At 42.7% G+C, this 17,826-nt stretch overlaps 1 protein-coding gene across 1 annotated transcript in view; it reads right to left on the bottom strand.

Annotated features, from left to right (window-relative positions):
• The window catches only part of Alk (ALK receptor tyrosine kinase), a 797,050-nt gene that overhangs the window by 476,066 nt on the left and 303,158 nt on the right, over positions 1–17,826 (bottom strand). The window lies entirely within an intron of this gene.

Raw genomic sequence — 17,826 nt, 5'->3', positions numbered from 1 at the left:
ACTGAACAGAGCTTGCCTGACCAACCACTTAGATCTCAACCAGTGTTTGCCTCTGACGTTTACTCACTGCACAAATCCAGGCAAAAAAATTAACCTCTATCTATGGTCCTCAGTTTTCTCATCTTCCCAGGATGATATCTACTTCTTTTTCTGTGGTTTTTTTTTTTTGCATTTTATTTTTTAAATTTAATTTTATTGTCAAGGTGATGTACAGAGGTGTTACAGTTACCTATGTAAGGTAATAAGTACATTTCTTATCAAACAGTGTTACTCCTTCCTTTGTTTTTCTTCCACTTTCCCTCCCCCCAGTCTCTACCCCAAGTTGTAAAATTCATTTCCAACATATTGTCTTGTGAGTATTGCTGTTGCATTGGTTCATCCTTTGTCCTCTATCTCACCATGTTGTTGTTCCCCTTCCCCTCCCTAATTCAGATAAACATATATACAATACCCATGGTACCAAAACCAAATACAGTGACAATACGGATCAACCATAGGGGAAAAAAATGAAAGAAAAAAACAAATAATTTCACACGGTACCTTAAAAACAACAACAACAAAGAAAACCCTCTTGTTTCCATATCTTAGGAGTTCATTTCCACTAGCATCATTCTATATGGTCATATATACATAGCTATTGTGTTCCTTTTCTCAGACTATCCTAGACATATACTACTCACATTTGCCATAAGCAGTGGTGGTAAAATATTATTGTCTCTATAACCGAAAGTGTCCAGAAGAAATCCTAGTCATGGCCTTCCCTGCCTGACTGAGAAGAGACAGAGTCAAAGTGAACTGAAGTTTCACCATCCCATAAGCCACCCCTCAGCCGCCACAGCAGCAGATGAGGCCAAAGTGATGACAGTGGACCAGAAGTGACAGGCAAGGACACACAGCAAAGCACACAGGACGAGCCCATACTCCAGGAAATTTATCATCTTCTTGTGGATATCTCTGGGAGAAATTACCCTTGGGTCCCAAGTATTCCATGTGCCCCCCCTTACAGGGCACACAAGATAGACACTCAGCTTCTCTTTTCCCTCCTTACTCATGCTCCGTTATTGGAGCAAGCTGAAGGACTTTGCCTGTGGTAGGTTCTCACAGCTAGAGGCAGCATTAAGAGAGGATGTGCCAAAATGTAATTCATTCTACCACCTCTTACTTCATCCGCTCTGCTTAGCCTTAGGGCTATGAGAAAAAAAGGATAATATGATATAAAGAATAGAACACTGAACCAGAAATAGAGAGAATTTGGTTTGGATCCAGACTGAGCCAGTTACTCTTCATATATAATGTTGTTCATCTGTAAAACAAATGGATGGCAAGCTAGAGATGAGTAGAAATATGTATCCAGTGAACACTGAGCTCTAGATCCACAAAGGATATTCTAGTGACTTTCAGAGTGTCACTTAACCTCTCAGGGTTCCCCCCGTTCCCCACTTTCCTCCCTTCCCCCTCTCTTTTTCCTCTCCTTCTCCTTTTCCTTCTCCACCAATTCCTCCTCTTACTTTTCCTCCTCTTCCTCCTCTTCCTCCTCCTCCTCTTCCTCCTCTTCCTCCTCTTCTTTCTTCTTCTTCTTGCCAGTACTAAGGCTTGAACTCAGGGCCTGGGCACCGTCACTTAACTTTTTTTGCTCAAGGCTAGTGCTGTTCCATTTGAGCATGTCTCTACTTCCAGATTTTTTGGTGGTTAATTGGAGATAAAAATCTCACAGACTTTCTTGCCTGGGCTTGCTTCAAACCACAGTCCTCAGATCTCAGGCCCCCAATTTGTAGCTAGGATTACAGGTATGAGATACCACCAACCCCACCCCCACCCCCAGCAACCAGTTGTTTTCTAATGTTCCTCCTTTGCTGAACCTGTTTAGGGTTCTGAGGTCCTTGCTTTCAGAAGGGTGATGGTTAATTTGATAAGTCAATCTGTACAGCAGTGCTAATGAGTACTAATTTTAATTGAGCACCACTGCTTTGTAACAGCTGTTTCTGGGGCTGCTACTCCCCTGATTGCCAAGACAAGATCCTAGAAGCAGGCCTGATTCTAGCTCAGGTACCTTGTCATGGGATGTTTCTCTAATCACACCCATAGGCTGATGGCACTGTCCCAGATTGAGAGTGAAGTCATTGCCATTGACACTAGCCAAACTATCTGAGTAAGGAGAGAAGACACAAAAAAACAAAAAACCTTCAATTACACTTCTATTAAGTATCTATCTGCTTCAAGCAGGGACTAGAGATTTATGTTCCCAACTTCTCTCCAGGAGCTGCCCTTTCTGGTCCTAAGGTTAATACCACTCAGCCTTTCATGATTCAGACAATTCACCTTTATAATAGTGAGCTGAAATGGGGTAGATCTCACCCTGTTTGAGTTGACATGCTGCTTGCTGCCTATGCATTTCATTGGCTCTGAAGACTTTCCACCTCACTCTGAGACTGAGCTGACACTTCAGAATTGGCACCCAGGAACCATAGGCTGCTTTAATCTTCAGGACAGGCTTGCTAGATGCCTACTATTAATAGCCTGACTTGGTCTGAAGTTTGAAACAATAAAACAGTCCTGAGTAGCAAAGTAATGACTGTTACCCATAGATCCTCTGGGGAAAGCCAAACCCATCCACATTACTGAATGCTTAGAGGAGAAGATAGGGAAGGAAGCCAGGAGAGGCCACCGCCTCGCTGATCCTCTGTGACAACTCTTGATACCTTTTTGAAAACTTTGACTGCTGGAACCATCTTCTACCTTGGTTATTTTCCTTCAGCTAAAGATACCCCATTTCTATCTGGGACAGAGGTGTGCTTTGGGCAAATCAGACACTCCCCTTTATGCCTATCAGCCACACAGACAACCTAATATACAATTCCAGCACAGAGCATCACCAATTCTGGGATCTGTACACTGCAGAGTCTGATCATCCTGATAATTAGCTATATTTGTCCCAGATTCTGTCTAATGAAACAAGCTATCCACATGCCCCAACATCAAGTGATTTAAAAATTCTGGCTCAGAGGATACAGCTGTCAAAGTTGGCTTTTAGGAGGAAAGGCAGTTAATGTTACTGTTTATTTGGGGTGGAATTGAATTGAGCTTTTCTTCATTCTGATTTATCATAAAAACAGGTTTGAGGTGGGTTTTTTTGGTATTATTTTGTTGTTTTGCTTTTTGTTTATCTTTTTTTCCTTTTAAGCTACCCTCAGTGTTTTTTTGGGATGGGCAATAATGTTTAATACTTCATGCTCATGTTCTCTAACAACATCAGGACAATTCTCTTTTTCCTTTAGTCTTTGTGGAGGTTTGAGGCCTGGGATGATTCTGAGATTCTTTTGCCTTTGCTCTCTGCTGACTCGAGGCCTGTAAGGACTGTAAGCCTGTTTCATAGACAGGACTCAGAGGGATGAAGGACTTCAAATGTGCTCAGCTTTATGCTGAGCCCAGTGGCAGAGGCAGTTGACACTGAGGGGAGATGGGGAAAATCACCTCCACTCAATCCCTCTGGCCAACTGCCAATGACTGCACTAGGTGCGCCGTCTTCTATCACCATATCTAATCTGCAGAGCAACACTGAGAAGTGGGTGATGTCTTCCTCCTGCTGACAAGGAAAGGGGAGCTTAGAAAGTTGACTTTACTTGCCAAAGAGGAAAGGATACCCTGATACAGAGTTAGAATGAGACCCAGGGCTGGCTAATGCCGGACATCAAAGAGTTCCTTACCATTGCTTCATAACTTCAGATCTCAACCCAGAGACAAAGAGTAAGTAAAAAGAAAATGTATAAGAAAGTTATAAAATATATGTTGGTTATTATTTGACCTAAAGTCTGCAAAATTGTCATAGATACAAAGGGGCTTTCCCACTACCCTCAGGGGACAGATCTATAGTTCCCAGAAAAAGGTCCGTTTTGCAGCAACTATCACCTTAGGAACAATGCACATTTCAACCTGGATATTGTCCATGCTCAGTTTGCAAGAATCTGACTGTTAAAAGAATGGCCATGAAAAAGAGACAATTATGATGTGTCAGTTAAAAATATAAAAGATGGGTGAGAATGTTGAAAGGGGTGACATTGATCAAGATGTATTGCATTCATAAATTGCTTTGTTAAATGGACACTTCTTTGTACAACCACTCAAAGATAATTTTTTAAAAAATCAAAAATAATATAAAAGAAAGAAAAAGACACACTTTTCACAGCCTTGCTGATAAGGACTTTCCGATCACTTTCTTCATGGAAGAGAGATAAGCTAATGGAACCTTCTGGAAATGATTGCCCATGGAGAGAGTGCTAAGAGCTACAAAAGGAGAGGTCTTTGGTAGAGCCATGCAGGATCCTGTCCTGAACACAGAATCCTTGGGGAATCCGTGGGTCTATTTCATTCTCTCTATCTGGTTTCCTGCATTTGAAACCTGGAAGTTAAAGAGCACCCACACCTTTCATTGTTGTCCTTCTCTGGAGGTTCCAAGCTCCGCAGGAGTCCTCTGGGCTGACACAGCCAAACCTACAAATACAAGGTAACTTCACTGTTGTTGAAGACCCTGGTACACTTTTTCCTGAGTCAGACGCTGGATACTCTAGGTGAAGGCAGAGTCAGAGTATACTCCCACCAAGAACCAAGTGCTGTTATTCCCACTAGATGCATTGCTTAGGGATAGAAGGCTCCACAATCATTAAAGCCTGGGATTCAAAGCTTCCATCTAGTGTCCTTATATCTTCTGTATGTCTTGTGTTGGCCGAGTTTGGTTCGGGATTCCAGTGAGAGAAGTGAAAGTGGTTGAGCAGTTTCTACAGCCATCAGGATAGATCTGTTATTTAGAAAAGGTCCATGAAAGGGTGCATTCACCTAGATTCTCAGATCTGAATGCGAATATGAAGTCATCAGGCTTGCAGCTAGCTTCCAATCTAGCAACACAATTGTTCATTTTTTGTTGAGTTTTATTTTCCTGCTAAAATTACTTATCGCTTTCTAGTTGTCCTGACTTCACGTTTGACTGCTGGGATGCAGGCAGCCTGACACTGGGCCTCGTGCCTTTTCATGTGGTCATAGCAGTCTCTCTGGTCTCAATCAGCCCTGTGATCTCCTCTTTTATGTCTATGCCCACATGTCCTATTCATTAAGCGATCTTAATAGCAGGATGATGGCTTAATAGCACGAGTAGAGCATAGGACTTGAGATTTGACTCCATGTCAGCCACCTGTCAGCTGTGCAATGTGGGACACTCGTTTCCTCTGGGTCTTGGGTCACCACAGTGATAATACTTAAGCTCCCAGAACCCCTGAAAGGGCTCAAGGTGACTACTCATGTGCTCCAAATAGGGAAACATCCAGAGCACATCAGCTGATTCAGTGTTTTCGGCATACCGGCTATTAGTACAGATTCCTGTCTATCACCAGAATCAGGCCTCATGGGGAATGATGTAAGTCAGTCTGAAGGAGGTGATGGTAGAAAAGCTTTTCTCTACTATTTTCTTCTTATACTCTGGCAAGGCTAGTGTTGTTTTTAAGTCATGTTTGCAGTCATGGGCAGTGACATGTGAGGTCAGTCATTTCTCCCATTGGACAGAGGGCAAGGACCTACCCCAGGTCATGCCACTGGTCAGAGTTTCTCCTATACAATGTGGAAGGCCTTTCTCCTGGCTGTGAAGGCCTTTCCAAATGGCATCTCTCCAGGGAGCACCAGAAAGTGCCAGGCTGAATGTCAGAATCATGGAACCTCCAGCTCTCACTTCCCTTGCCTCCACTTATGGACACATTTACAAATGCCACTGTGTTTCTGACAAGTCTACTTTGTGTATTCAGTAAAGAACCACATGAAGTGTCAGTCATATGTGGCAACTCACTCTCAGTTGGCCTTTAGAAGCATCTGTATTTGAAGCTACAGTTAGTTAAATAGAGCCTGAGAAATCAGTGTACACACACACACACACACACACACACACACACACACACACACACACCTTGTAAGAAATCCTTTACTTAAAGGGAACTCTTCCACAGCTATCATTCCTGAGGCACAAGTCAGCATCTTCTGTTCTTAAGAGATCTGTCAAAATTGCACAACTGTAGACTTTCAGAATAAAGGGATCTTGAAGACTATCTACAATACAAAAACTGGGGCCAAAGATAATAGGAAAGCTTATCCAAGGATTTACAATAATCAGACTGCAGAATTGAAACTGGAATCCAATTCTTGATCCTGTCATCGTCCTCTTTGTCCTCCTCATTATCATCATCATCATCATCATCATCATCAAAGTTGTGGTTAAAGAAACAAAACAATAATTTAAATTTTTAGGAAGTTTTCCCAAAATCCAGACTGATTTTTTTTTCTGGAATAAACTCACAAGATTATGCATGGCTTGTTTTCAAATATCTCCCAATGACCAAATGGTTCAACTAATCTCTGAGATAGCTCTTGTGGTTCTCTCATCCTAAATATACCGTCTGCCAACAAACTGCTTTTTGCTGGGTACAGGAAGCTTCCAGTTGGTGAACAGGTCTATCCACAGGCCAAAAGGTTTGGCAAAAACAGGATGAGAGAGAATAAACATTGAACTGGGAGTGAAGGGGAAAATTTATTCAAGAATTCTTGTTAAGCCTCCTAACTCAAGGCCAATTGGCCTTGTGCTTTGGGGCAATTCATTTATCCACTGAATCTTGGTTCCTCATGAATAAGTAGGTGGAACTTAATACTAATGATGATGGCAAAAATAATGTTATCTGCTATGATGCTTACCTAAGTTAGCAAATGTGAACCTGGTTTCTAAACTATACAGGTGGATGTTCTAATTGCCTTAAGTTCTGCAATGTAGACACATTGCATCTGTTAGATTTATCACTGGCCTGAACCAAATTGGAGGATCTGAAGAGGTGCAGACTAGAATGGATGCTCCATTTCCTCTTTTCCTGTTTTTTTTTTTTAAATCAACATCTCTGGGAGCTAGGGATATGATCCCAAGATGTCTGGTGTAAAGAGTAATGAGAAGAAAATGCCATTGCCAATATGAGGATTGGCACAGAGGCCATCGGAAGGAATTATTGTCAGAGAGATGAAATACAATATCACACAATGAACACCGAGTAAGTTGATGTGCACACAACTTTGCCATATTCAAGAATGGCTGTCAGTGCTATTTATTATTCTTCAAGTGGACACAGGTCAGAAATAGGAGAAGAGGCAAAAAGAGGTGGGTGTCCAACCTTGAAAGCTTCCAGTCAGTGGGGTCAAAGCAAAAGTGAGGACTTTATGCATCGTATTCACGCTTTCTTTTGGGAGTTTCTAGTTCAGTTTCCATTTGGAAGACCTCAAGAAAGATGATCTGGATTCTCACTCTGGCCCTTTCATATAACTTCATGCAAGTCAGTTATTTTTTAGACCCACTGCCCTCAATCTTAAAAAGAGGAAAACCACAAGGAGAACACTGGACTGAGAGTCCTAATTGGGTTCTGGTCACAGCTCTCTCAATTCTCCGGATCCAAGGCATGTCACCTTGATCAAGTTAGTTCACCTTCCTGCACCTCCATTTCCCCTATTTACAAAAGTAGGAGGTTGGGCTAGCTAACCTCAGAATACCTGCAGTCTTTATTGCTTTCATTACTCTGTTCTACGGTTCAGAGCAGAATCACACTTTTCTGTCTGCAACACAGTCATGGCCACAGAGAAGAGATGTGAGAATGAAGCTTTCTGTACCCATCTTCCTCCATTGTGTGTACCTCCTGCTTCCAAGGCTGTGTTTTTGTAATTGATTGATTGAAGGAGAGTTGGCCCTTCTTCACTGCAGCTTGATTATAAGTGAGTGAAACAGATGTCTTGAATTGGGTGATTGGTTCCCAGATGTATTACAGGGAGCAGGATGATGGGCAGGAAGTAAATGATTTCAAATTCTGGGGACCCATGACAAATGAACAGTGGGTGGGGGTGGGGGTGGACAGAGACCAGGTTCAGTACTTAGTGTTATGAAGTGAATGGCCAGATGCTGTTGGCAGCTGGTGGATTAATAACAAAGGTGACTTGAGGGCTAAGTGTTCCTGTAGGAGACTATCCTGAGAAGGAGAATAGCAGCTCTAAATCATCCAGGCTGGGTTGGAAGGAAAGGCTCCTGGGTTCTTCCTGACCAGCTGGCTAGAGCCAAGGTAGAGAACTTGTTTTGGTCACTTGTCCAACAGAGGCAATTAGTCTTAGCATTACAGAGATAGGAAGAGACCTGAACATCTTTATTTCCCCTACCGTTTCCTCTTTTTAAGATTGAGGGCAGTGGGTCTATAAAAAATAACTGACTTGCATGAAGTTATATGAAAGGGCCAGAGTGAGAATCCAGATCATCTTTCTTGAGGTCTTCCAAATGGAAACTGAACTAGAACCTCCCAAAGGAAAGCGTGAATATGATGCATAAAATCCTCACTTTTGTGTGTGTGTGTGTGTGTGTGTGTGTGTGTGTGTGTGTGTGTGTTGGGAGTGGGAGTCTCTAGCACTACAAAACAAGCTCCAGAGGATATGGTAGAAACCTTTGTTCCACAGCTAAATATTAAATCTCTCTTAAAGAGAGATCCCTGAGCTATGGGCACCCATGATCACAAGGGGTGGCTGATGGCCCTCCCTGTCACCCTCCTGTCTCTGAAGAGAAAGGACCTGCTGGGTTGCATGTAAGCATGAGCTTCCTACCTATGACCATCTTGAAATGCAGACAGACAGCAGGCTCCATAGGCATGGACTCTGCCCACGAGGGACTCCCAGCCCCATTGGGAGCCCCATGTTTAACAAGCCCTTAGAGTAAGTAGACCCAGTGAGAGTAAAGGAATGCCCAATAAGGATGCTCTGGACTGTAAGGTGAAGGATGCTAATAGTTCAACGAGGAAGTCCACTTAGAACAGAGGAGGATATAAGATTTAGTTGATGGCTAGGCATGTGGCTTAGTGGTATAGCATAAGCATGTGGCTTGTGGGTCTAGAAGGTGTGAGACACTGGTTCAATCCTAGAACTATAAAATAGATACAAAAAAGATCACTCATGGCAAGCTGGCAGCAAAAAACAAAATATTTGAGGCAGGTAGGAAGTAATATTACTTAGCACAATTGTGTGCAGATAGTATTACGGCTACAGATAAAATTACTTTCAGGTTCTATGGAGCAACACAAGGGGTTTAAATGAGTTTTAAGGAAAATGCATCTCACAAGATATATCCCTGACACCAGAAACCAGACTGTTAGTTCTCACTGCAATAGGTAGGTCTCATTCTGCCTTCAAAACCACTAGTGAAATGCCCCTGCTGCGAAGGCACTCGATAGGACCCTCACAGCCCTCACCACAAGCTGTCATCAGGAATCATGATGACCAACAAAACTAAGTGGAGTAAGGAAGCAGTTCAAAGTAAGACAACTCACAGGAATCAGCACTGGGGATGTGGGTAAGTTTCTTTTCATCATCAATCTGTGCTTTGCCTTCAGGTAGACGTTGGGAGGCTTGTTAGTGTGGGTATTACAGAAGGGGCTTCAATAGGCAATGTGGAAGTGAACTAGGATCTATGGCTGCCAAATCCAGTCCTTAGTTCAGCGATCACCAGACTGCAGTTTCCGATGCCTTTCAGGTGACTACGAAGCAACTGGACTGATCCTTGCAATGCGTTTGTGCCTACCAGTAAATGTACTGGGCCTGAACCCAAGTATTCCTTGGGCCAGCATGACTCTATTGTGCTGACAGAGACCTAAGATATTCAGATAATGGGAGGGGTAAAGCAAGAGGTGAAGGCACACAGGCATTCGCAAGAATACTAACCATCATTTACACTGCTGCTACAAAGAAGCAAGGGGTGAGCTCTGTCACATAGAAGGCCAGGGTCTGAATCTCTGCTTTGCCATTAGTCCTGAGGCCTTGTGTTCTCCAGCACTGGCATCTCAGGGCTTTTATTTCCCCCACTTCGAATATGAAGTTATTTGGCCAGACAGCCATGGCCTCTGACAGATCACAATGCCTATGGATTTTTCACAAACCAAATTATTCTACTCATCTACCCGAGTGGGCTTTGGTTAAGGTTCTGTTAATCTGAGGTCTCTTCTGACATTTAGTTTTGCATCTGAGGTTGCTCTTGACAAAATATTTCATTTTAAGAGGACTTCCTCCCATTTTTCTCACCCTCGGTCAATTGTTCATTTGTATATATTTTGGACACATGTCTTTCTAGGTTGGTTAGAAAATGCTCTGTGTACAGTATCTCTGATGTCCCAGCGCTGTCAAATCACCAATTCCTCAGCTCACTCATGCCTGCCGAATATGCTTCTTTACGTTGAAATGATAGACTGAAGAAAATAAGCCTGCTTAAATGTGTTTTTTAAAAAAATCAGTTTTGAATTCTAAACCAAAGTTAAGCCCAACCTAGAAGCTCTCCTCCTCTTAGGCACTTTTGAAACCAACTAATAAGACTTTGACATAAAAAGGCTGATGGCAATGTCCCCTTATTCTTCACTAAAACACAGAGTCCCAGGGGCTAGAAAGCTCCAGGGTGGGAACTGAGAAACCTGAGTCATCTCCTAGTTTGCCCCTGGGTTGTTCGGCAAATATTACAATCTGGTGGGTATTTATTGAGAATGTGACAGAGCACACTACCCTAGGGTAGGTACTGTGAATGCGAAAGAGAACAATATATGAATTCCTTGACCTCTGTATGTTTATGGTCTAGGAAGAGTGATGCTCTAGCATCACACGATGTGGGATACAGGAACAGTGTAAGGTCAGAGGTGCCCAGTGCTGTGGAGAAACATTATATCAATGTGTTCTGTGAGAATATGAGGGATAAAGTGACTAAGGGTTATAGCTCACCATGATTATTTATAGGATCCACAGAGAATCTGACAGCATACCAAGTCTTTACAAAAATGGAACAAACTTTACTGGTAAGTATCGGTGGTCATAAGACTCAGAAAACCTGAGAAAAATGGAGCAAATACTCCTAGTCAGTATCAATGCTTTCTAGACCCAGAAAAAATCTCCCTCTGTAGGATGAATTGGAGTGTGGGTAAGGACCCAAATACAACACAAGCACACAGCAATGAAGCATTTTCCTATGGAGGTTTTGGGTCCATCTTAGACCTGTGACAAAAGTGCAACTTAGGGGCAAAGGGCTAGTCAAATTGTAAGATGCCCTTTAAATGAGTGAATAAAAGGTAGACAGGTAGATAGAGGAAAGGGACATTCAGCATCTTCTGTCTCCCATTTGGACAAAGTAGACTCACACATGATTGCTTTATGAAGTGACTTAGTTTATTCTTGGACGATAACTCCAACTCCAACTAGGAAATCGATTTGGTCACAAAGAAACAGCAAGAAATGCATTGGTTTCTTTTTTTTTTATAGTTCCTTTTAAAAAAATTTTATTGTCAAACTGATGTACAGAGAAGTTACAGTTTCATACGTTAGGCATTGGATACATTTCTTGTACTGTTTGTTACCTCCTCCCTCATTCCCCCCTCCCCCTTTCCCTCTCCCCCCATGAGTTGTTCAGTTGGTTTACACCAAACAATTTTGCAAGTATTGCTTTTGTAGTCGTTTGTCTTTTTACCCTGTGTCTCTCAATTTTGGTATTCCCTTTCAGTTTCCTAGTTCTAATACCAGTATACACGGTTTCCAATGTACTCAGATAAGATACAGAGATAGTGTGGTTTCTTAAGGATGAAGATCACCCAGTAAGGATTCTGGGAGAATTTGGGTCCCCAGAACATAATGCAATTTGGAATCTTCCCAGACTTCAAATGGGGATAATACTATCCTAATGGAATCAGAGAATCCCAAGGAGAAAAATGAGGGTAGTCTGGGCACTCAGAAAGATCTCTGTGATATAGGAAGCACTTTAAGGGAACTCTGCAGACAGAGAAGATAGGCTTTAGGAAGATGGGTTCAAGGAAAGGCAAAACGCACCAAGTATGGGCAGAGTAGAATAAGAAAGTAGGAAATATGGAGAAAAGGAGATATTCAGGAGAGGGACAAAAGAAACCCTGTTAATATCTTCATTCTACTTCATCTCTAGGCACCTTCAGTACCAATAGTGGATGACTCCTTTATGTGAAAGCTCTTTATTCCCTTGCTCTTGTGCTTCTACCATCTCCTAATTCTCTTCTCTCCCATTTCTTCACCTCTAATAGTTCTGTTTTTCTTCCTGATTCAACCACTTAAATGAAATATCACAAGTCTGAGTTTTCACACTTCAATCACCAGCTTCAGTTTCAGTGTTGATGCTGACTGTTCTCTCTTTCTCTGTCTCTCTCTGTTTCTGTGTCTCTCTGTCTCTCTCTCTCTTTCATTTGTTCAGTATGGATCACATCAACTGCTCTTCTCCCCTAGGTATTTTGGTTCTACCTCTCCTAGCTAAATGTTTCTTTTCTTCTCTGTTTCAGTTCATGTCAACTGTATCCACGCAAGTACTCGAGCTGGGTCTCTGGAATAAGCTTGCAAGGATTGCTCTGTATCCAGCCTTTCCTTCTTCAACCTATGTTTCATGTGTAGGCCCAGGTCCAAACTCTAGATATATGCCCAAAGCTACCGATTACCTGTTCCTGCTGCTCCTTCCCAGGTCCCATATGCTTTGTATCACAGAGCTTGACCTGGTCCTATGCATGCCCTTATACACACATCCCCTCTGTCCAGAGTGTCTTTATCATTGGTGTCTGCTCCTGGAGTTTAAGGCCCAGCTGACTACCTGCATTCTACTTCCCTCTTCCTTCTCTGTGTTTCCCTGAACTTTCAACATGTCTCTGTTCCTGTGTCATAGAGCTGGCATGAATCTCTTGAGTGTTCTTTGAGGGAAGAGAGTGTATCCTATTTGAATCTAGAATACCACCAACCATGCAGCTGGTGCACAATAAATGTTTCTAGCCACTCAAGGGAGGAAAGTAATGTAGACAGGTAGGGATGCAGGAAAGACCTTCCAAGGGGTGGTCAAGTGTGGAGTTAGTATGAGTAAACCATGTGGTCCAGACGTGAGAGCTACAACCACACACATCAACTAGGAAAGAGAATACATGCAAAGATAAGACAGTTATGGATAACGAGTGGGAACCATTCTTGCCTACAGAGCTTAAAGCTCCACTCACCCAAAAATATCACTCCTTGGTTATCAGAAAGACCACACTTTCCCTACCCGGAGAACAACCCCATCCCCAGACCAATCTGAAAGTACAGGTTGTTCCTGGTGTTTCTGTTGCAGCTGCCTGATTGTACAACATAACAGCTTCCTCAAGTGACTGTACTTAATCCATGGACCCCCTGCCATTGGTGCCCCTTGTAGCTCTGACTCTGTTACCTGGTGCCTCTCTTTAGCACTGATTAAAGCCTGATTTAATCTGTTGTCCTCTCTGTCTCTTTCCTTTCCTCTTGTCCATTTGATCTTTCCTAAAAATCACTCTTTCCACATTGGTTTGTATCTTTCTCTCTTTTTGCAAGTGTCTTGTTGTTTCTGTCATCCTAATTCACTATGTCTCTTTCCCTTGGTCAGTGTCTTTACTTATGAGAATAAGTGTGTGTGTGTGTGTGTGTGTGTGTGTGTGTGTGTGTGTGTGTGTGCAGGCCCTGAGACTTGAACTCAGTGAAGGCACTGTCTTTAAGTTTCTTTTGCTCAAGGCTAGCACTCTGCCGTTTGAGCCACAATACCACTTCTGGCTTTTTCTGAGTCGTTTGCTGGAGACAGTCTTACAGCCTTTCCTGCCCTAGATGGCTTCCAATGACAATTCTCAGATCTTAGCCTCCTGAGTAGCTAGAATTATAGACATGAGCCACCAACACCTGACTTCTGTGGCAACTATTTTTAATGGATCCATAACTTGCTTTCTCATTTTTCTGTCAGTTGGTCAACATTGCCTTATTCTTTCTGATTCCAACCTTTTTTCTTTTCTGCCTCTCCTCACTCAACTTACATTTAACAGAGGAAAGACTGGACATAGTTATTGAATGCATCTTCATTTTAAATCTGACTAAGAGGGACATTTTACACATCTCTTCTAAGCCAACTGTTGTTGTTTTTTTATTTATTGAATTTCCATGGATTGAGTTCATTGGTTCCCAGCAGGTGCATGGTTCTTGAGGTGATAGATGGTCCTTGTGCCTGGGACCAGGAGAGGCATTTTGCTGAGAGTCTTTTTGCCTTCTCTGTCCTAGATAAAATCAGATGCATGAGCTAGGAAAGAATTTGATGTCTGAGCTCAGTGGACTAGGGCTGGGAAGAGCATATAAGGACCTGGCCTGTTGGGGGCAGAGAAGTTGGTAAGGCAACTCGTAGTCCTGACAACCACAAGGGAGGCTGGGAACTGCCTTTCACTGTTACCAGGCTTTAGAGGGACCAGAATAGCTGGCCATGCCAGGCCCTTTGAATATGCAATTTCCAAAATGTGATCAAACTGACTTCCTGCCAGAGCTATGAAGCACATCCCACAGGGAGGTTAAAGGACCTTTTGTTTTCCAGTCTTGATTCTATGTTAGGTTGATTTTTTTTTGAGAGAAAGATATTTGATTTACCCAGGCTTTTCATTCAAGGAAACTGATACATTAGCAGGATAGAGGTGGGGGTTGGGGGGTGGCAAGAGCAGGAAAGGTCATTAAAAAGTTTAATTTTTCTTTCTAAAAGCACCAGCCCCAAAATTGGATGAGTCTCCATGGACTGGAAAGTAGGAACAGTTTTAATAGAACTTTTATTCAAAGCCCAACAATGGCTTTATTCTGCTCTGATGTGGGGAGGATTACTTTCTTTTGCAGGAGTCTCATGTTCTAGACATTGGGTTGGGGGTGGGGTTAGAGGGACAATGGTTTGAATGAGTTTCTTGAGGCTGTCATAACAAAGGATAACAAACTGGGTGCCTTAAAATAATAGGAATGTATTCTCCTACAGTTCTGGAGGACATACATGGGAAGCAAGATGTGGTCAGTACTACACTGCCTCTCCCACTCTGGAGGAGGGTCTGCCTTGTGTTTTTCTCTTAGCTGCTAGTGATGCCAGCAGCCTTGGTGTTTCTAGTCTGATCTCCTAGTCTATGGTCACCTAGTGTCTACCCTAAGTTTGCCTGTGTTTCCATTTTCCCTTCTTATAAGCATACCAGTCACATGGGACCAGGGCCTCTGCTAATCCAATATGGTGCTACTTATTTTGAATGCATTTGCAAAAGCTATCAGTATCAGTCATCAATCCTGGTGTATTAGGACCTTAACCTATCTTTCAGGGAGACATAATTCAACTCATAATACAGACTCAGAGGAAGAAGAAAGAGATGGGAAAGTACATGAGATGACCCACAGTGCCCAACTTCCATGTTAAGGAAGAGATACATTTCCTAGCCTGCCTAGAATGGTCTCAATTTGGGAACATCAAGTCTTAATCCTACAGCAACTCAAGATCTTGAATATCAGCCTGGTCCCTCAGTCCGAACTCCAGTTCATACACTGAGGAGGAGTATTTCTGGGAAGGCAAATTCATCTTTTGAAATAACTTTTCAATGTGATAAGAGTGTTCAGCTTAGGGTTAGAGATTCTGCACCTGCTCCATAACTTGTGGGCCCCTTAATAAACTCCTTTTACTCTCAAATTGACATTTTTGTAAACATGGAACATAAAAGAATTGCCACCACTGCAATTTTGTAATTGAATTTAGGTGCACAAAGAATGCAGAATAGGGGTTTGCAAAGGAGAATACATTTTAAAAAATGAAAATTCCCCTTTTCCTGCTCATTTGAGGCAGAACTTTTTGTGGTTCTTTTTAAAATATTGATCTGATTGTCCTCATACCTAGATTGAGCAAATATAAGTTAAAATTGTGGGAGAATACCAATGACTCCATGGCTCTAGAACTCCAAAGTGATCAAAACTGGTTTTCCTGACCCCCTGCAGCCTGTCTCTGGGCATGTAAGGTGACCCAACAGAACAGATTTGTATCTGGGTGGGTAGTTAGAGCCTAATCCTTTGAGATACCTATAAATAAGTCTAAAGGCATCAATGCTGATGATTCAAAGGGTGACAAAACCAAAACCAAAAGAAAAGTCCTTCTTTGGATGTCTTCTCCCTTTTCAAAGCCCTAAGGGAGGAGCGTTTAGCTCTCTGAATCCTGATGATAAAATTAGTGGACTCTCAAGACACAGGCAACAAAGAGCTGGAATCTGATACCCAATGCCACCGAGGAGAATATAGTTCACACAACATAAAAGGCCCCGACGTAAATTAGAAGAAATATGGGGAGCCTTCAAAAAGGTAGGTCAAACTTTTTCCTCAAGCAGATAATTACAGGCTGGGGGTGAGTAAATCTTATTAGCCTCTCTCCACCTCGTCTCTTCCAATAAAACACTAGGGGGGAAAAAGAAAAACCCTCTCAATTCAGGGTGGACAGCTTGCCTGAGAGAGAACTGGTCTGTCCATCATGACACCTGTGATTGGGCTGCTGTTCACACAGCCCCGCCTTCCTTACTGGCACACAGGTGAAGACAGGCAGCCAAGCATGAAGCTCTGCCGAGGACCTGCCAAATTTGGGTGACGTCTCTCTGTCTGAAGAACTATCCCTTCAGGCGGCAATTTTCCAGTCAAATTTCTCTGCCCAAGTTGGAGGCCTTAAAATTAATGTAGTTGTTAACATTTCTTAAAATGTCTTACCTGGCAGTTGAAAGGTCCAGATTTATCACCCATGGGACTGCAGGCCTCTTCAGTTCATAGACATTATAAGCTTAGCCCCCATCAACTCCCTCCCTCCCACCCCGGAAAGGGATGGGAGTCTCGGTTTTTAACTCTGTAGTGGATTTTGGGGTGAGTCCTCAATGTCTAAGCTTGGAGATCACCCCGCCTCCACCCATCCCAGAGTCCATATTTCATGGCAATGGGCCTGGCTAGCTGCCTTGAGATCTAGTTGTCTGGCCTGTGAACACTGAAAAGCCAGAGCCAAATGTTACTCATCTTTGAATGAACCTGGCATGGAGACAGGCACATGGAGGTAGAGGGGGTAGTGGTGGTAATGGTGTCTTCCTAACTCTTAATTGAATAAACATGGCAAGAAGATAAAAGGATCTGAGAGACCTCTCTACTTAGTGAAGGTGTCACCAATCATCAATCAGATCTTCATCCCCATGAATCAATACCAATCATTTTACTAACTTGGATAGTCCTGACCAGTATTTGGGCAACACTTGACCAATGAATAGTTCAGTTTTTCTCAACCAACAAGAGAGATTATGAGGTCATAGGCCACAAGAGGGTCTTGGAAGACATCAACTCTTCTCCCTTAAGCAGGGCATTGGTGGCTCACGTCTGCAATCCCAGCTACCCAGAAAGCTGAGATCTGAAAAAAGTTCAAAGCCCGCCTAAGCAGAAAAGTCCCTATGAGACTCATCTCCAATTAACTACCAGAAAACCGAAAGTGGCGCTGTGGCTCAATGTGGTAGAGCACGAGCCTTAGGGAAAAAGTTCAGGGACAGTGCCCAGGCCCTGAGTTCATGCCCTATAACTGACAAAAAAGAAAAAAACAAATCTCCTTTACACCAAAGTAGCCTGGCACTTCAGCCTCGTTTTAAAGATAAGGAAGGTGAGGCTTAGAGAGATGAAGTAGATTTACCAAGCACAGCAGCAGGCTAAGTAGGGGCTTAGCAAACTCCTGTGGTTTTCTCCTTTTAATCTGTAACGTCTCTCAAGATACTCCATAGGGAATGGGTCTATCATGCTCTGTGGCATGCTGGAGGCAGAACTACCTTTTATGGACATTCTACCTTTTTATAAAAAGTTGTCCTACAGAGAGACTAAATGACTTTGAGAGCAAACCCAAAGTGTTATCTGCAGACCAGTTGTATTACAAATCTGGTTACAAAGCATTCATGATACAAAGGACCAGAT

The sequence above is a fragment of the Perognathus longimembris genome, chromosome 8, assembly GCF_023159225.1.
Source record: "Perognathus longimembris pacificus isolate PPM17 chromosome 8, ASM2315922v1, whole genome shotgun sequence".
Classification (NCBI taxonomy): Eukaryota; Metazoa; Chordata; class Mammalia; order Rodentia; family Heteromyidae; genus Perognathus; species Perognathus longimembris.
Note: the sequence above shows the minus strand (reverse complement) of the source record. Positions and strands in the feature narration are given on the sequence as shown.